At 44.4% G+C, this 21,656-nt stretch overlaps 1 pseudogene; it reads right to left on the minus strand.

Annotated features, from left to right (window-relative positions):
- Nucleotides 1-533: 533 nt before the first annotated feature.
- LOC126185751 (5S ribosomal RNA) lies at nt 534-650 on the minus strand (annotated as a pseudogene).
- Nucleotides 651-21,656: the final 21,006 nt, after the last annotated feature.

The following is a 21,656-nucleotide window of genomic DNA, read 5'->3' on the forward strand; positions in this document are numbered from 1 at the left end:
TTCGGCGTAAACAAAGTTGTAAATAAACTGTGTGTTCAGAATAGGTGCCTGCAGAATATGTGAGATAAAGAATTTTGAATCTAATAGACTTATTGTTTTTATCGTACGCATCATTTACAACAACAAAATTGTTACACATACATGGGTCGGATAAAAAGCAGAGGCAACACTGTTGTAATTCATACCAGACTTTAATGACAGACATTCACCATATTACATGCCCTCAATTAGTCCTGCATCATCTTCCCCCACACAGATGGAAGTCCATCTCTGTCGATGTCTCGCAAGTACCGCCCTACGTCACGAATGATGCTACAGCACGTGCCAGGAAGAAAAGCACTCCGTCTTCAGGCCACGAGTAGCCTACCGGGACCATCCGACAGCGGTGTCATCCTCAGTGGAGGATGCGGATAGGAGGGGCGTGGGGTCAGCACACCGCTCTCCCGGTCGTTATGATGGTATTCTTGACCGAAGCCGCTTGCGGTCGAGTAGCTCCTCAATTGGCATCACGAGGCTAAGTGCACCCCGGAAAATGGCAACAGCGCATGGCGCCTGGATGGTCACCCATCCAAGTGCCGACCACGCCCGACAGCGCTTAACTTCGGTGATCTCATGGGAACCGGTGTATCCACTGCGGCAAGGCCGATGCATACGTGCGGGAAGAGGTGCCTCATTTTGGCGAAGTGGTCGTAATCGTAAGGACTCATATCGGGTGACTATCTTCCACCGCCACGTACACAGCAGCTCCTGTCAGAGCATAGAGTTCGTTGTGAACTGTCGTGAAGGATGATGGGATGCAGTGACAGAAGATGCCCTCGCTTTCTTCTTAGGGCAGGGTGAAGGTGATGTCTGTCGGAGCGCTTGAACCGGCTTCTGACAGTACCCACTGCAGTTGACTAAAACACACCCATTGTCGCTCACTGCACTGCTTCAACTGACCTTCTGCTATCAGCTACAGACAACGCACATGCCATTTGACGCACATCTTTCATTTTACGGCAGTATTGCCACTACTTTTTATCCAACCCTCGTATTTTTCCGAAAGCTACACATGTGAAACTATTAACACTACACAAACATTCAACGGGCCAGGCTACACACGAATGTTTGGAGGCTCCAATCCAGTGGTACGCCTCCTCGGATACTTCATGTGAACTCTTGATACCACTAGTGAAACGTCTATTTGGGCAGTCATTCACGGTGTGATTTATTGTTTCAATATCGCCACAGTCACACGTATTGTCAGTGCAAAATCCTTACTTGTGCATCTATAAGCTATACCAACACCTCCTTAGGTTGATGAAAACCTGGAACTTTAACAGTTGGGTTGTCAATAAGTTCGTGGTTCCGGGTTTTCGTGACTTGCCACTCACATTTCCAGTCAGAATTCCGGTTGAACCCAACAGAAAGAGAGAGAGACAGATAGACAGGCAGACAGAAAACAAATGTCTTGATAAGATATGGACTATACCGAGGAAGCCTTTTGCTTGTTGTTGATTCTACGATGACGTTTCTCGCTATTCATTAATACCGTCTTATAATGCTCGTGCGTTCCTTTCAGGGTAATTTCACACGGTCTCAATTCAGACCACAGAGAGAAACTGGAGTTGTAGATACACAGTACGCGAAGAGTGATAACAGAATTCGTGAGAAATCCGATAGATAACGGTTTCTTTATGAGTAATTTGTGATCAGTTATTCTTCGTTGTAAACAATTTTCATGGCTCCAGAATGAGATTTTCACTCTGCAGCGGAGTGTGCGCTGATATGAAACTTCCTGGCAGATTAAAACTGTGTGCCGGACCGATACTCGAACTCGGGATCTTTGCCTTTTGCGGGCAAGTGCTCTACCAACTGAGCTACCCAAGCACGACTCACGGCCCGCCCTCGCAGCTTTACTTCTGCCAGTACCTCGTCTCCTACCTTCCAAACTTTACAGACGCTCTCCTGCGAACCTTGCAGAACTAGCACTCCTGAAAGAAAGGATATTGCGGAGACGTGGCTTAGCCACAGCCTGGGGGATGTTTCCAGAATGAGATTTTCACTCTGCAGCGGAGTATGCGCTGATATGAAACTTCCTGGCAGATTAAAACTGTGTGCCGGACCAAGACTCGAACTCGGGACCTTTGCCTTTCGCGGGCCAGTGCTCTACCAACGGTCCGGCACACATTTTTAATCTCCCAGGAAGTTTCATATCAGCGCACACTCCGCTGCAGAGTGAAAATCTCATTCTGGAAACATCCCCTCAGGCTGTGGTTAAGCCATGTCACCGCAATATCCTTTCTTTCAGGAGTGCTAGTTCTGCGAGGTTCGCAGGAGAGCTTCTGTAAAGTTTGGAAGATAGGAGACGAGGTACTGGCAGAATTTTCATGGCTGTTTGTGGAACATAGTGAAATGTAGTTGGGTCTTTCTAATTTCCTCGTTGTACTGGGTAAAGTACATGTCGTCGAGATAACTGTCCTCATATAGTGATGCTGTAGACGGTTATGGAAATTAGGACGGTGACAGATGAAACCGTGTGCCAGCGCGTAGCCTACCCCTCTCGTATAGCACCAATGAGGAAGACAGGAATCAGTCAAACAAAGTGGCACTCAGCCTCCGGATGCAAACGCCCGCGGTGTCCATAAAGCCGTAGCAAGGATGCTGGAGCCGATCCCAAGGCGGGCAGCGCGCTTCCATAAACTGCGTACCGCACAGCCACAGCTGGCCTCAAGAGCGCTGAGCGCCTTCCCTTCTTCGCCGCCGTCCGCACCGGATCGATCGCCTGCAGCGACACCTGGGACTCAGCAAGGAACGTAGCGCTGCTCTCGTTCCTCAGCCAACGCAGGTGTAATTACTTCTTCTTATTTTTCAGAAGCTGTTAGCACCATCTCGAAAGAGCAATTATTTGATACGAAAATTTACACCGACGTCTTAGCGTTCGCATAATGGACTACTTGAGCCTAAGACTGAGAAATAATCCCAGTAGTCCACTTGAAAGATTGTCGAGATATTTTTCTCAGTGTTAGAAGATTCTCTGGAATGGCAAGCTAAAGCTGGTGCTCATACATGCAACTCCTGAGTTTACCATAGTACTACTTTCTTTTAATTTTAAGGTCCTATTAACTATATTTAGGTCCAGAATACTAGTTACGTCCGTATGAGAAAAAATAAAGAATATAATATAGTAAATAATAACCCTTACATTCACATGAAACGATGTAATCGTGGAAAATGTAGGTGTTTATAGTTGCTTTAAAACTTCAGTATTGCCCCTCTTTCAACAGGTCATTGTTTCACCATATGAACCACATTCGATTTGTTACATGGTCGGGAACCAGCCCATTTCATCCAAATAGTCATATAATTCCTATAATCGCTTCTGATTCTTTGCTGTTAGCGCAAGAATGTCACAAAATCAAGCGTAAATAGGTTACAAAGACACCTTTGATTTCAAGAGAACGCTAACATTCCAGTTAAACAGGAAATCTGTAATAAATAGTCATATTTCCAACCAACAAGGCACTAAAGTTATGCTTCCGTTACAAATGGTTCAAATGGCTCTGAGCACTATGGGACTTAACTGCTGAGTTCATCAATCCCCTAGAACTTAGAACTACTTAAACCTAACTAACCTAAGGACATCACACACATCCATCCCCGAGGCAGGATTCGAACCTGCGACCGTAGCGGTCGCGCGGTTCCAGACTGTAGCGCCTAGAACCACTCGGCCACTTCGGCCGGCCACTTACGTTTCTAGAAGACCACTAATAGGAAAAGAATCGCTCGGTAGGTTGAACAACAAAAGCCGCTAATAAATCCAAAGAGCTTAGTATGATTTGCGAAGATGAATGAAGGGTATGCCTGAACCAGCTCACTTGCTATGGAAGTGATGCACACCATAAGTATAATACTGCTTACTTGTTCCATTCTGTTCCTTCCCATTTCTGTCTTTTATTTACACTGTGTAAAAAGTAAGGTATGTTATGCATAACTTAGAATTGTTAGTCGTCGGTTCCACACTGGTTCTCATAAAGCCTATCACTGAATGGTCTGTACAATAATGTTGATCACTTGCTAACAGTTTCAATCACGGAAGTCAGTGAAGTGTCGTACAAAACGGATGATAAAGAAGTAAGGACGGAAGCAATGTAGGATGGTCATAATTTTACATTGCGTTGATATTGGGAACATCAGAGACGACGCTCTGGATTAAATGGGCGAGAATCAGACTTTAGGAACCGTATACGAAACTGGATAGTCAGTCTGGGATCTGAGGCTAACTTCTTCCAAATGTGAGTTCTGTGCCTTAAACGCTAAGTCGCCTCGCTCAGTAGATCGAACAACAAAAGCCGCTGATAAATCCAAAGAGCTCAGTACGATTCGCGAAGATGAATGCAGGGTATGCCTTAACCAGCTCACTTGCAATGGAAGTGATGCACACCATAAGCATAATACTCCTTACTTGTTCCATTCCATTCCTTCCCATTAATGTCTTGTTCAACAGGCGAATGTAATCTACCAACTTCATCATTTGCTTAAAAAGGTGTAAACAACAAATATTTATTTCTTATTTTGACTGTGCTGTTTCTTCGACATCGAAGAAATTATGTGCAATCCGAACTAACTTGGTCTGTCCTGTGTTTGATTGCGCAGTGTTATGAAAGAGATTTGTCACTGAAGGAAGGAAAAGGTTTTACAGTGTTTCACGTTGCACCATTGTGGTAGGGAGGCGGAACTTCTTCGCCAGCCCATGTGTTGGCTAAATGGCTGTAAGGAAGTGTAAGAAACAGCATTAGATCGAAAAATAGCATTAGATCGAAAACTTCGAACGAATCTGAGGCAACTATCACACGCTATGTCATGAACATTGTGCTCGTAGTTGATATGAGGTGCCTTAGAAAACTACAGAAATATAATAAATAAATTAAACATCATACTTTTATTTACACCGTGTAAAAAGTAAGGTATGTTATACACAACTTAGAATTCTTAATCTTCTGTTCCACACTGGTTCTCATGAAGCCTATCACTGAATGGTCTGTACAATAATGTTCATCACTTGCTAACAATTTCAATCACTGAATATCAATAGCGTCGTACCAGTACGTACTTTTCTCACTGCAAGTATTCTGAGACCTATGGCGGAAGCCGGTGTTCGGTGTCAAAAAAGACACGTGGACCGATACGCAGGGTGGTTATAAGTAAACTTTCGCTACTTGAGAGGGCCCCCATAACAAACCAGTGATTGTAGGACAATGAAACTTCGTGGAAACATTTGTAAGGACATGCGAAGAGAAATAACGAATAAACATTTTAAAAACAACACGTTGTAATTTCCAAGTGAAACGTAACATTTATTAACTGCGTACCATGTTTATGTTCCACGTTACAAACTATGCCAATTCTGACGATCATCTCCATCCACGATAGCCTGGAACCACACTAGAGATACCATTCCACAATTATTCGCAGCACTTTTCGAAGGGTGAACCATGGAATGATCAGCTATCGTAACACAGCTCGGGCACTGCTCGAAGATCGCACATTGCAAACAGTAAGTTCTACAATTTGTGGCGCAACTGGCCGTCGGCCTCTCCCAGAAGCAGTTCCAAAATCGTCAGTTAATTCGAACTTCCGAATCATGTTCTTCAACCTCGCAGCAGAAAGAGGAAGTCTCCCGTATTCCTTTAACGCATCGATACTAGCGAAGAGCAGCAGCACTATTGCTGTTGTTTCGATAGAACAGGTTTATGAGTAAAGCCCTGCTCCCCTTCTCCAGACCTACTTTTACTGCCTGTTACTATAATGTACACTGGTGCTTGTGTTTCAACCCTACGTCACCGCACCAGTACCGGCGCATAATGGCAAGTCATGACATTAACACTACTAACGACGCAAATCCTGCAGCATACAGTCTGAACACCATTCCTGTAAAGTTGGATACCCATATGGTAAATTGTTTTCCGTCCACACTGACTCAAGTAACGAAAACTTAATTATGTTTTTCCATGCAGTGAGTAGACGCGAAGACAGCATCCTGTGGTGGCGTCCGTAGCTCCACCCATAGGAAGACGGTGAGCTCTGGTGAGAGGATCGCTGGCGATAGCGCGTTGGCGGCCAGTTTAAGTACAAGGTGACCCAAAAGTCCGTTAACATTTGAAAATGCATTAATTCACGCAAAAATGTAGGTGTAGAGGAAAAAATTTACACACATGCCTGAAATGGCATGGGGTTTTCTCGAAACAAAAAAAAGTGCAAACACCGTCAAGAGACAGCGCTGGACAGTAACATGCCAATGGCATCGCATGAGTATCGTGTATAAAATGAGCTGTAGTGAGAGAGGCAATCAGATGCGCCAGCAATCGCGACATGCTGACTTTGTCAGAAAAGGCACTGTTAGTGAAGCTTTACTACCAGAATGGAGAATCCGCTGCTTCAGCTTTACAATCCTACCGCCATAAGAAAGTTATTCGATCTGGTAAAGGTCCTGTGACATGTGTTGCTCTGAAGAAAACGACAACGAAGTTCGAAGTCACGGTTTGTTTAGGTGATTGGCCCGTGGTGGGCGACCAGACGCTGTTCCTACTGTGACAGTTCAGGACGAAATGGTGACTTTATTGTTTTCATCTTCCCATGATGAAGTCAGTGCTTGTGAAGTCGCACGTAGCACCTCCATTCCACGCACTGCTGTTTGGAGAGCACTAAGGTGTACCTTCCAATGCTACCCGTACAAAATCCAGCGTCACAATGAACTGTTAGCCACCGATTTAGGTTTAGTGGAGGGCATTTTCGGTGTGGCTACTTCAAAAAACGAGCGAATATGACAACCGGTTGTCCAACGTTTTGTGGACCGACGAAACGAATTTCACACTCCGAGGATCTGTCAACACCAAAAACTGCAGAATCTGAACGACATAAAATCCTAGAACTGTCGTGGAAACATCATTGCATGACGAGAAAGTCACTTTGTGATATGAAGTTACCACCTCAATCGTGATCGGACCCATTATATTCGAAGAAATGCAGAGTGCCACTTTTCCGACCGTCAGCGTGACGGGTGCGAGGTACATCGATGTGTTACAGAATCACATCGTCCCTAGCATGGCTGATAAAGACCTGCTGGGAGGTACGATTTTATGCATGATGGCGCTCCATCCCATATTACTACAAGTGTTAAAGACCTCTTGCACACAATACTTTCGCGTGCTGAGACGCTACTTCCCCAGAACTCAATCCGTGTGATTATTGCTTGTCGGGTTGCCTGTAGTCGCAAGTCTACCGCGACCATCCTACATCTTAGGAAATCTAAAAGACAATATCCGACGGCAATTTCTCACCATATCTACTGATAAGCTTTACAGTGCTGCTCGCAATATTGTCCCCCGACTACAGGATTTGTTGATGAATGACGGCCGAGATACAGATCATTTGTTAAAAAGAAAAAAGTCATACAGTTATAATTGGTGGAGACTTCAATCTACCCTCGATTTGTTGGCGAAAATACATGTTCAAAGCCGGTGGAAGACAGAAAACATCTTCCGAAATTGTAGTAATTGCTCCCTCTGAGAATTACTTTGAACAATTAGCTCATGAGACCACACGAATTGTAAATGGTTGCGAAAACACACTTGACCTCTTAGCCACAAATAATCCTGATCTAATAGAGAGAGTCATGACGGATACAGGGATTAGTGAACACAAGGTCATTGAAGCGAGGCTCAAAACCATATCAACCAAAACCACTAAAATAATCGCAAAATATATCTATTTAAAACAGCAGATAAAAATTTGCTTGATGCCTTCCTAAGAGAGAGTCTCCATTCCTTCCAAGCTAGTTATGTAAGTTTAGACCAGATATGGCTCAAATTCGAAGATACAGTATCGACAGCAATAGATAGATTCACACCGCATAAATTAATAAGAGACGGGACTGATCCACCATGGTACACAAAACACGTCAGGACACTGTTGCAGGAGCAACGAAAAAAGCATGCCAAATTCAGAAGATCGAAACATCCCCAAGACTGGCTAGGTTTCACGGAAGCTCGAAATTTAGTGCGGACGTCAATGCGAGAGCCTTTTAATAGTTTCCACAATGAAACATTGTCTCAAAATATGGTAGAAAATCCAAAGAATTTCTGGTCGTATGTAAAGAACACCAGTGGCAAAAAAACAGTCAATACTGTCGCTGCGCGATAGCAATGGAAATGTTACCGATGATGGTGCCATTAAAGCGGAGTTACTAAATACAGTTTTCCGTAATTCTTTCACTAAAGAAGACGAAGTAAATATTCCATAATTCGAAACCAGAACAACTGTTAGCATGAGTGACATAAAATTCGATATCTTAGGTGTTGCGAAACAACTCAAATCACTTAAGAAAGGCAAGTTTCCGGTCCAGATGGTATACCAATCAGGTTCCTTTCAGAGTATGTAGACACAGTAGCGCCTTTCTTAGCAATCATATACAACCGCTCACTTGACGAAAGGTCTGTTCCTAAAGAATAGAAAGTAGCACAGGTCACACCAATATTCAAGAAACGAAATAGGAGTAACCCACTGAATTACAGACCCATACCACTGACCTCAATTTGCAGTAGGATTCTGGAGAATATACTGTGCTCGAACATTATGAATCACCTTGAAGAAAACGACTTATTGATACATTAACAACACGGATTCAGAAAATATCGTTCTTGTGCAACACATCTAGCTCTTTATTCCCACGAAGTGATGAATGCTGTCGACAAGGGATCTCAGATCGATTCCATATTCCTAGATTTCCAGAAGGCTTTTGATACCGTTCCTCACAAGCGACTATTAATCAAATTGCGTGCATATGGAGTATCGTCTCAGTTGTGTGACTGGATTCGTGATTTCCTCTCAGAGAGGTTACAGTTCGTAGTGATAGGCGGTAAAGCATCGAGTAGAACAGAAGTCATATCTGGCGTTCCGCAAGGTAGTGTCTTAGGCCATCTGCTTTTCCTGATTTACGTAAATGATTTAGGTGGTAATCTGAGCAGCCCCCTTAGATTATTTGCAGATGACACTGTAATTTACAGTCTAGTAAACTCATTAGACGATCAATTCCAGAAACAAAATGATCTAGAGAGAATTTCTGTATGGTGCGAAAAGTGGCAATTGGCACTAAACAAAGAAAAGTGCGAGGTCATCCACATGGGTACTAAAAGAAATCCGATAAAATTTGGGTATACGATAAATCGCACAATTTTAAGGGGTGTCAATTCGACTAAATACCTAGGAATTACAATTACGAGCAACTTTAATTGGAAGACCACATAGATAATATTGTAGGGAAGGCGATACAAGGACTGCGCTATGATGGCAGAACACTTAGAAGATGCGACAAACCCACTAAAGAGACAGCCTACATTACACTTGCCCGTCCTCTGCTGGAATATTGCTGCGCGGTATGGGATCCTTACCACGTAGGACTGACGGAGGACATCGAAAAAGTGCAAAGAATGGCAGCTCGTTTCGTGTTATCGTGCAATAGGGGTGAGAGTGTCACTGATATGATACGCGAGTTGAGGTGGCAGTCACTGAAACAAAGGTGGTTTTCTTCGCGGCGAGATCTATTTACGTAATTTCAATCACCAACTTTCTCTTCCGAATGCGAAAATATTTTGTTGACACCCAAATGGTCATAATAATAAAATAAGAGAAATGAGAGCTCGAACGGAAAGATTTAGGTGTTCCTTTTTCCCACGCGCGATTCGAGAGTAGAATGGTAGAGAAATCACTCACTCCGTCTTCAGGCCACAAGTGGCCCATCGGAACCATCCGACCGCCGTGTCATCCTCTGTTGAGGATGCGGATAGGAGGGGCGTGTGGTCAGCACACCGCTCTCCCAGTCGTTATGATGGGTTTCTTTGACCGGAGCCGCTAGTATTCGGTCGAGTAGCTCCTCAATTGGCATCACGAGGCTGAGTGCACCCCGAAAAATGGCAACAGCGCATTGCGGCTGGATGGTCACCCATCCAAGCGCCGGCCACGCCCGACAGCGCTTAACTTCGGCGATCTCACGGGAACCGATGTGTCCACTGCGGCAAGGCAGTTGCCAACAGAATGGTAGAGAAGTAGTATGAAAATGGTTCGATGAACCCTCTGCCAGGCACTTAAGTATGAATTGCAGGGTAACCATGTAGATGTAGATATGAAGTGCCATCTGTTGGTCGTTTTGTGCACTTATTTGGCTTCAGTAAAAACCCATGTCATTTCAAGCCTGTGTCTCAGTTTTTACCTCTCTACTAAATTATTCCGTGAAGTATTGAATTTTCAAATGTTAGAGAACTTTTGGGTCACTCTGTATATTTTCTCCCGAGAGTTGCGACTGACATACGGTGCGCCGTCTGCTATAGACAAAGACACCCTCCATACCGCAGAATACTTCAAACTACGCAGGCTGACTGCATTGACGACATTGTCATGAACGCAGATTTGCTCCGACATAGCACCACATTTTTTTCAGGAAACAAATATTGCTTTCACGACACAAAAGCGTTAAGGATTCGTGGTTTTTTAAGTGTAGTTCATCTACATCTACATGTACGTGATTACTCTGCTATTCAAAATAAAGTGCCTGGCAGGGGTTCAGTAAACCACCTTCAAGCTGTCTCTCTACTGTTCCACTCTCGAAGGGCGCGCGGGAAAAACGAACACTTAAGTTTTTCTGTGCGAGCCTTGATTTCTCTTATTTTATCGTGATGATCATTTCTCCCTTTGTAGGTGGGTGCTAACAGAATGTTTTCGCAATCGATGGAGAAAACTGGTGATGGAAATTTCATGAGAAGATCCCGTCGCAACGAAAAACGCGTTTGTTTTAATGATTGCCACGCCACGTATCATGTCTGTGGCACTGTCTCCCCTATTTCCCGATAATGCTAAACGAGTTGCCGTTCTTTGAATTTTATCGGTGTTATCCTCAGTTCCACCAGAGGTAGATCCCACACCGCTCAGCAGTACTTCAGAATAGGACGGGCAAGTGTAGAGTAAGCAGTCTCTTTAGTAGACCTGTTGCACCTTCTAAGTGTTCTGCCAGTGAATCGCAGTCTTTGGTTTGCTCTACGCACAACACTATCTAAGTGATCATTCCAATTTAGGTTGTTTGTAATTGTAGTCCCTGAGTATTAGCTAATCTAAGGACATCACACACATCTATGCCCGAGGCAGGATTCGAACCTGTGACGGTAGCAGTCGCGCGGTTCCAGACTGTATCCCCTAGAACCGCTCGGCCACCCCGGCTGGCAGAATACTCCTATGTCCCTTTCTGGGTATTGGTGTGACTTGTGCAATTTTCCAGTCTTTAGGTGCGGATCTTTCTATGAGCAAGCGGTTATATATAATTGCTAAATATGGAGCTATCGCATCAGCATACTCTGTAAGACTCGGACTAGTATTCAATCTGGACCGAAGGCCTTGCTTTTGTTAAATGATTTAAGCTGCTTTGCTGCACCGAGGATATCCACTCATATGCTTCTCAACTTGGCAGTTGTTCTTGATTGGAATTTAAGAATATTTACTTCGTCTTCTTTGGTAAAGGTGTTTCGGAAAACCGTGTTTAATAACTCTGCTTTAGTGGCACGGCCATCAGTGACTTCACCGTTCTTATCGCGCAGTGATGGTATTGATTGCGTCTTGCCATAGGTGTGCTTTATGTATGACCAGAATCTCTCTGTGTTTTCTGCCAGATTCCGAGACAGAGTCTCATTGTGGAAATTATAAGCATCTCGCATTGAAGTACGTGCTATGTTTCGAACTTTCGCAAAACTTCGCCAATCTACGGAATTTTGTGTCCTTTTAAATTTGGCATGCTTTTTTCGTTGCTTCTGCAACAGCGATATCACTCGTTTTGTGCACTATGGGGTATCAGTACCATCACTTATTAATTTATGTGGTATATATCTCTCATTTGCCGTCGATACTATCTCTCTGAACTCATTCCACATATTTTTGACGCTTACATGATCGGAACGGAAGGAGTGGAGACTATCTCTTAAAAAGGCGTCAACAGCATTTTTTCAGCTTTTTTAAATAGATGTACTTTGTGTTTCTTTTTATGGTTGAGGGTGTTTCGGTATTCAGCCTAGCAGCAACTGCCTTGTGGTCGCTAATCCCTGTATTCGTCATGATACTCCCTATTTGTCCAGGATTATTTGTTACTAAGAGGTCAATAATCTTTTGCAACCATTTACGCTTCGAGTGGGCTCATGTACTAATTGTTCAAAATAATTTTCTGAGAAAGCATTCAGTACACTTTCGGATGACATTTTATGGCTGCAGCCAGCTTTAAACGTATAATTTTTCCAGCATATCGAGGGGAGACTGAAGTCACCGTCGACGATAATTTATGAGTGGGGTACCTATTTGAAATGAGACTCAAGTTTTCTCTGAACTGTTCAACAACTATATCTTCTGAGTCGGGGGATCGGTAAAACGATCCAGTTAATAGTTTAGTCCGATTGTCAAGTACAACCTCTACCCATATTATTTCGCAGGAACGATCTACTTCAAATCGGGTACAAGGAAAACTACTTCTGGCAGCAATAAATAATCCTCCACCAACTGTATTTGATCTATCCTTTTTGAACATTGTTAGCTCGTTCGAAAAATTTCGGCTGAACTTATTTCCGTCTTTAGCCAGCTTTCCGTACCTATAACTATTTCAGCTTGAGTGCTTTCTATTAGGGCTTGGAGATTTGGTTCTTTCCCAACACAGCTACGACAATTTACAACTACAATACCGATCTTATCAACAACTACCTTACTGTGTTTTACCTGCCCCGTTTTAGACGCCCTTTCTGTGGTTTCCTGAGACCCTCTAACCTAAAAAACCACCCAGTCCCTTCCTCACAGCCCCCGCTACCCGTGTAGCCGCTTCCTGTGTGTAGTGGACTTCTGACCTATTAAGCGGAAACCGGAAACCCACCATCCGATGGCTTAAGTCAAGGAATCTGTAGCCTACATGGTCACAGTTCAAGACAGATTAAAGATTCGAAAGTACAATATGTCACAAAATTCATCCGACTATCAAACTAGAAGAGACTTTTACACACAACGACGACGCGAAACAGACTACAAAAACTGATTAAGTTCGCAAAACCAATAATACAGCGCCAGAGATTGCATTTGACAGTTCTGAGCAATTATTCGACATCCATCACAATCAACTTGCAGAGTGATATCAGTGGATTTAAAAATTTCCTGTCTCGCATGTGTACTTTGATCAACAATTTACCATTCTATAGGCAAGGCGCAGCACAGATATAATCAGACAGACCATACATTTTGATTTAGAGGCGGTACCGGCACGAGCAAGTCGTTCTCACAAATCACACAGTTCTATCGTGTCCCCTCCCCCTCCCCCCTGCCAACCTTTTCACCATTTGCCCTCTAAAACGAATCCGAAACATGGTTTCCATTGCGAAACAGCTCAGCTGTCACTCAGGCCCACACAATATTGACAAATGCCAGAGGTTTCCTCGCATAGTGCGCACAGCGACGCCAAAGAATTGCGTAATACTGAAACACGTTTTTGACAATTGTGTTTCGTAGTGCATCACCAAAGTCATTATACAGATTTCGCAAAATCCTGGTTAACAGCAGCTGTGTGTAATTCTTACAGTGAAATTTGTTGTTGAATAAGTTGCAGTGTAGCCTGCCCCGCTTCTTTGGAATTCTTGTTGCTATACCCGATAATTTGGCAGGTGGATGTTGGGATGATCTTGACCTTTACTTGCTACCAGCCATCTGTGAGCAGTTTCAGAATTAGTATTGAGCGTATTAACGCAACATTTTGCCGATGGTACTAAATTATTTACAAAATAGTGAATTAACTCTGAGAAACCACCCTGACCACAAACTCCCATGCTCACGATACTTCTCTGAAATTGTAAGAATGTTTACGTCTTGCTTCGGTGCTTCAGCTGCAAATCACAAGAAATTACAGGAACGCTTGCACTTAATGCAAACTGTCGCTAACTAGGGACAATCGTACGTAGCACTTGCTTCCCCACATAATCTACAGTAAGATATCGGAAGTATATTCTTTAATATATGCAAAGGTTTGGCATTAGAGCGTGTCTATGCAACATGATAATCCCTTTGTGCTAATTATATGTTAAGGGCTGGTACTACACCAGGAATAGTGATGAACTAGAACAAGTGACAAATCTTACGCACTATCACTTGCCGTCGTTTTAGCGGATAAAAACAAGAGTTGCCATTCTTCAGTCGAACATTCGTGGTGGAACTGTAATTATTTGAATCTATCTATTAAATTTTCGCCGTTGTCCACACATTCGGCACTGCATGTTTCACGCGACTAATCCTCAGATGACACTCGAAATATTTTCATGCATCATGTCTTCAAGGTGGACATATATTAACGAGAATGTTTGGTCTACTTCCACTTCCTCGGATGCCATCGTTGATCTCTAAATACAGGCATACCGGCTCCAAACCCTGTTTGCTACAAACCAACTGGTTATTTAAATACTCCAATATATATTTTGGAAAAGTGGTTTTGGTTGACGGATTTCAGGCTACCCTGGTTGATTGTAATCACACTCCCGTATCGACTTTGGATACGTGCTTTTGGCTGCCGAATTTCAGGTGCTTCTGGCTGGTTCTGTAAACACTCCACTATCGATTTTGGATACGTGGTTTTGGTTGCTGGATTTCATCTTCCACAAATGGTATTCGTTACACGTAAACACTCTGCCGTATTTGGTACGTGCTTGGGTTGCCAAGGTGCTACACGTTATTTAAAACGTTGCTTGACGTGAACGAAGTGACTATACACTGAGATGACAAAAGTCATGGAATACCTCCTAATATAATGTCGGACCTCCTTTTGAAAGGTGTAGTGCGGCAGGTCGACGTGGCACGAGTCGTTGGAAGTCTCCTCCAGAAAATTGAGTCATGGTGCCTCATCGAACCAGGCCACGATTTTCCAGTCGTCTAGATTCCAACCGGTATGGTCGCAAGCCCAGGAGAGGCGCTGCAGGCAATGTCGTACTCTTAGCTAAGGCACTAACATCGGTCGTCTGCTGGCATAGCCCATTAACGCCAGATTTCGCCGCACTGTCCTAGCAGATACACCCGTCGTACATTTCACGTTTATTTCTGTGGTTATTTCACACAAGTTTGCTTGTCTATTAGCACTGACAACTGTCCTCGGTTGTTAAGTGAAGGCCGTCGACCACTGCGTTGTCCGTGGTGAGGCGTAATGCCTGAAATACGAGGTGCATTCAAGTTCTAAGGCCTCCGATTTTTTTTTTCTAATTAACTACTCACCAGAAATCGATGAAACCGGCGTTACTTCTCGACGTAATCACCCTGCAGACGTACACATTTTTCACAACGCTGACGCCATGATTCCATGGCAGCGGCGAAGGCTTCTTTAGGAGTCTGTTTTGACCACTGGAAAATCACTGAGGCAATAGCAGCACGGCTGGTGAAAGTGCGGCCACGGAGAGTGTCTTTCATTGTTGTAAAAAGCCAAAAGTCACTAGGAGCCAGGTCAGGTGAGTAGGGAGCATGAGGAATCACTTCAAAGTTGTTATCACGGAGAAACTGTTGCGTAACGTTAGCTCGATGTGCGGGTGCGTTGTCTTGGTGAAACAGCACACGCGCAGCCCTTCCCGGACGTTTTTCTTGCAGTGCAGGAAGGAATTTGTTCTTCAAAACATTTTCGTAGGATGCACGTGTTACCGTAGTACCCTTTGGAACGCAATGGGTAAGGATTACGCCCTCGCTGTCCCAGAACACGGACACCATCATTTTTTCAGCACTGGCGGTTACCCGAAATTTTTTTGGTAGCGGTGAATCTGTGTGCTTCCATTGAGCTGACTGGCGCTTTGTTTCTGGATTGAAAAATGGCATCCACGTCTCATCCATTGTCACAACCGACGAAAAGAAAGTCCCATTCATGCTGTCGTTGCGCGTCAATATTGCTCGGCAACATGCCACACGGGCAGCCATGTGGTCGTCCGTCAGCATTCGTGGCACCCACCTGGATGACACTTTTCGCATTTTCAGGTCGTCATGCAGGATTGTGTGCACAGAACCCACAGAAATGCTAACTCTGGAGGCGATCTGTTCAACAGTCATTCGGCGATCCCCCAAAACAATTCTCTCCAGTTTCTCGATCATGTCGTCAGACCGGCTTGTGCGAGCCCGAGGTTGTTTCGGTTTGTTGTCACACGATGTTCTGCCTTCATTAAACTGTCGCACCCACAAACCCACTTTCGCCGGCCGCGGTGGTCTAGCGGTTCTGGCGCTGCAGTCCGGAACCGCGGGACTGCTACGGCCGCAGGTTCGAATCCTGCCTCGGGCATGGGTGTGTGTGATGTCCTTAAGTTAGTTAGGTTTAAGTAGTTCTAAGTTCTAGGGGACTTATGACCTAAGATGTTGAGCCCCATAGTGCTCAGAGCCATTTGAACCATTTGAACCCACTTTCGACACATCCATAACTCCATCACCACACGTCTCCTTCAACTGTCGATGAATTTCAATTGGTTTCACACCACGAAAATTCAGAAAACGAATGACTGTACGCTGTTCAAGTAAGGAAAACGTCGTCATTTTAAGTATTTAAAACAGTTCTCATTCTCGCCGCTGGCGGTAAAATTCCATCTGCCGTACGGTGCTGCCATCTCTGGGACGTATTGACGATGAACGCGGCCTCATTTTAAAACAATGCGCATGTTTCTATCTCTTTCCAGTCCGGAGAGAAAAAATCGGAGGCCTTAGAACTTGAATGCACCTCGTATTGTATTCTCGGTACACCCTTGACACTGTCGATCTCGGAATAGCGAATTCCCTAACGATTTCAAAAATGAAATGTCCCATGCGTTTAACTTCAACTACCATCCCTCGTTGAAAGTCTTAATTCCCATTGTGCGCCCACAATCACGTCGGAAATCTTTTCACATGACTCACTTGATGAGTACGAATGAAAGCTCCGCCAATGCAGTGCCCTTTTATACCTTGTGTAAGAGATACTACCGCGATCTGTATATGTGCATATAACTATCCCATGACTTTTGTCACCTCAGTATATGTGGAGTGAATAACAAGCAGTGGTATTCCCGTGACTTTTATTTAATTGAAGAGAAGTACACTTTACGAGAGGCTCTCTGTGAATAATGCAACACTATTTTTTGTCTGAAAGGAGGTTGGTTTTATTCAGGGTGCTTCCCGCAGAATTCATCCTTCATTGGGCCAAACAGATGAAAGTCGGAAGGTGTGAGATCGAGGCTGTAGGGTGGATAAGGAATAACAGACCAATAAAGTTTTATGACCTCCTATTGGTTGCACAGACTTGTCTGGGGCCTTGCGTTGTCATAGAGAAGGAGAAGTTCATTTGCATTTTTGTGGTGACGAACACGCTGAAGTCGTTTCTTCAGTTTCCTAAGGGTATCCCTGTACACTTCAGAGGTGATCGTCGCACCCTGACGGAGTAAGTCATACAGAATAACCCCTCCAGAGTCCCAGAAGACCGTCGCCGTGAATTTACCGACTGAGGATGCGGTTTTGAAATTTTTCTGCGGAGGAGAGATGGTTTGGCGCTACTCCATGAACTGCCGTGTTGTTTCCCACTTGAAGTTTCGTGTGAAGCCTGTGACAAAGTTCGACAGAAAATTGTCACTACCAGCTTCACTAGTCAGCAGTTGCGCACAGATGGTCTTTCGTTGCTCTTTATGGTCTTCCGCACGACGGTGAGGATACCAGCCGGGACGTACCTGGTGCACGAGTGTGTCAGCTATACCAAAGATACGTCCAGTTGAGCAGCGAGGTGTTTGATTGTGACCCGTCGATCATCTCATATGAGAGGGTCCGCACTTACCAACATTGCAGGAGTCAGACAGAGCTGCGTGCGACCGGCCGGAACGAGAGAGATCTGATATGTTAGCCCGACATTATTGCGATCATCAAAAACGCCTCGCTCAACAACTCACCGTGCTTTTATTTAGCGCCAGGTCTCCGTACATATTCTGCAAGCGCCTATGAATATCTGCGATGCTATGGTTTTCCGCCAAAAGAATCTCAGTGACAATTCTCTGCCTGGAAAGCACCGCCGACATTTTGAAGGCCACGTACAGTGCCGCCACCTATTGACACTACAGGAAACTATAGGAGCTGAAGCGGGAGTATTCTGTGATGTCCCACAACAAATTCCGCATTTTTACAAACGAAATTTGCCGAGAAAGAAAAATGCGTTGCATTACTTATTAACTCCCCCTCGTATTTTTAAGAGACGAAAAATAGTACATAAATGCTACATTTCCTGATTTACAAAAAAATAACTGATTGGCAGCAATTTTACATTCTGCATTTGTAGATTGTTGCACCCACTTTCTCTGTTAGTTGCGAAAGCTCTCGTTCGCAAACATTGCTGGTTATAAAACATTTCATTTACTTGTGCGCAGAGACAGGAAAGGGCCCTTACGTATTGTGAAGTTTTCCTTCGCCTTCAAGTCTCGAAGGCGATGAAATACAACTATCTAGCACTTCACATTATTTTCCACAATGCGCGTGATATGGGTAGGTGTAATAAACTAGTTTCTATATCACTAACTTGCGTGGATAAGATTTGTAAACAATTCTTCTTGTACAGTCGCCTTCTCCCATTCCTTGAGAGTTCACTGATACCGGTAAGGAAACTGTACACTTTATTTATTAAAAATATTACGAAATAAATGATAACCTCACTTATTTATGCTGAAGAACTTGAACAGCTTATTTACAATCATTCGTCTAAAACAACAAAACCTTGGAAAACGAGTACTGATCAGACTATTAAAATTGATTCGTTCCTAACATGTAAACACGGCAGTGAAGAACAGTTTACAAAATTTAATTGTTTTCTTCCGGAAGCTGTGAGTCATGTAAAAGTAGTGTCTGATCCGATGAGTATAGGCCGGCATTCCACCGAATTTTGTATCCTCGAAAGCGCTTCGGAAACCCGCTGACTTTGCTGTAGACTCTCGTACGTTAGGGGTGTTTCATTCCCTTGCCTACAACTGACTATTTTGCGTGAACTTTGAGCTACACAGTCAAGCCACAGTCATTCACCGATTTATCAACGGTATCGTAAGTACCAGCAAGGAAACACGAACTTTTCTTTGTTCTAGAGTGTCCTCTGTATATTTCCTCCAGTTAGAATGTACACTGCGCAACACAATTAAAGGATTACTTATTATAAGCCCCGTAATTGTCTCCCATGAGATTATAGAAGTTTGAAATTGCCTGAAACCTTTCTACGTAATGCTGCGAAAGCGTTACGCCCTGTGACATTAACCTCGAGTTGGTGACGCTTCAGACAGTAATATGTCGACCAGTTCGAAAAAAAAAAAAAAGATCAGAGCTCAGAAGTTCATGTGAAGTATAATGAGGGTCAATGATGTCGCATTGGTAACAAATTTCACCACAATTCTTCCTAGCACCATTTTGGACGTACCCTATGTGATCAAAAGTATCTGGACACCCACAAAACATGCGTTTTTCATATTAGGAGCATTGCGCTGCCACCTACTATCAGGTACTCCATATCAGTGACCTCAGTAGTCATTAGACATCGTGAGAGAGCAGAATGGGGCACTCCGCGGAACTCACAAACTTCGAACGTGGTCAGGTGATTGGATGTTTCTTGTGTCACACGTCTGTAAGCGAGATTTCCACACTCCTAAACATCCCTAGGTCCATTGTTTCCGATGTGATAATAAAGTGGAAATGTGAAGGGACACGTACAGCACAAAAGCGTACAGGCCGACCTCGTTTGTTGACAGAAAGAGAGTCGTAATGTGTAATAGACAGACATCTATCCAGACCATCACACAGGAATTACAAACTGCATCAGGATCCACTGCAAGTACTAGTTAGGTGGGAAGTGAGAAAAATAGGATTTCATGGCCGAGAGGCTGCTCATAAGCCACACATCACACCGGTAAATGCCAAACGACGCCTCGCTTGGTGTAAGGAGCGTAAACATTGGGCGATTGAACAGTGGAAAAACGTTGTGCGGGGTGACGAATCACGGTACACAATGTGGCGATTCGACGGCAGGGTATGGGTATGGCGAATGCCCGGTGAACGTCATCTGCCAGCGTTCGTAGTGCCAAAAGTATATTTCGGAGTCGGTGGTGTTATGTTGTGGTCGTGTTTTTCATGCGGAGAGCTTGCACCCTTTCTTGTTTTGCGTGGCACTGTCACAGCACAAGCCTACATTGATGTATGTTTTAAGCACCTTCTTGCTTCCCACTGTTGAAGAGCAATTCTGAGATGGCGATAGCGTCTTTCACCACGATCGAGCACCTGTTCATAATGCACGGTCTGTGGCGTAGTGATTACACGACAATAACATCACTGTAATGGAGTGGCCTGCACAGAGCCCTGACTTGAAAACTATAGAACACCTTCGTGATGTTTTGGAACGCTGACTTCGTGACAGGCCTCACGGACCGACACCGATACCTCTCCTCAGTCCAGCACTCCGTGAAGAATGGGCTGCCATTCCCCAAGAAACCTTCCAGCACCTGACTGAACGACTGAGCGAGGTGGCGCAGTGGTTAGACACTGGAGTCGCATTCGGGAGGACGACGGTTCAATCCCGCGTCCGCCCATCCTGATTTAGGTTTTCCGTGCTTTCCCTAAATCGCTCCAGGCAAATGCCGGGATGGTTCCTTTCAAAGGGCACGGCCGACTTCCTTCCCTAATCCGATGAGACCGATGACCTCGCTGTCTGGTATCCTTCCCCAAAACAACCCCAACCTGATTGAACGTATGCCTGCGAGAGTGGAAGCAGTCATCAAGACTAATTGTCGGCCTAAACCACACTGAATTCCAACATTACCGATAGAGGACGCCACGAACTTTTAAGTCATTTTCAGCCAAGTGGCCGGATACTTTTGATCACATAGTGTATCACATGACGGAAAAGTCGTTACACTTACTCTTACCCACATCTGCCTCCTTCTTTTAAAGCCCAGCGTTGAAATTACGCCATTTCCTTGTTGGTCACCGAGTAAAACTTTTCAGACATACCGCCGCACAGAATCGACACAAAATACCTTAGTAGTGGCGTAGAAGTCATCAGGAAACTACCCCTTCCTTGGGGTGTTGACTCCCACGCATTTCGTGGTCGAGAGCGACAGTTCGCACAGCAGTGCGATGAGCAACAATACGACGTTCTTGACAACCTTTGACACTGCTGACATGCCTGGATGTGTCAACCCTTCTCTAAGGACAGTGAGTGACTGCATCCCCTCTGAAAATGATATCAACCCTTTGCGTGCAGCACGTCTGCAATTGTTTTCTCTGTTGTACATGATGAAACCACTAGTGATCGTTCAGACACAAGAGAAGGGGTGATTTCACTGACGCTGACGCGCTTTATGCCGCCTCCAGAGGCCTTTTCGTGTCGGTTCTGGGCGGCAGTGTGTTGAAATTTTTTCCTCGGCCTCCCATTAGAAAACCGCGTGATTTCAACACTGGGCTTAGCGGCTCTGACCTCCATCGCGCAGGCATCAAAAGAGGGTGTGAAATGTGGATAAGACCTTTCCATTGGTTCCACGTCCACAGTGGCATTGGCCAGACTTGTGGTGGAATACACCATCATTAACCCACCTTTCACGAACTTCTGAGCTCTG

This window comes from Schistocerca cancellata, chromosome 4 (genome assembly GCF_023864275.1).
Source record: "Schistocerca cancellata isolate TAMUIC-IGC-003103 chromosome 4, iqSchCanc2.1, whole genome shotgun sequence".
Lineage (NCBI taxonomy): Eukaryota > Metazoa > Arthropoda > Insecta > Orthoptera > Acrididae > Schistocerca > Schistocerca cancellata.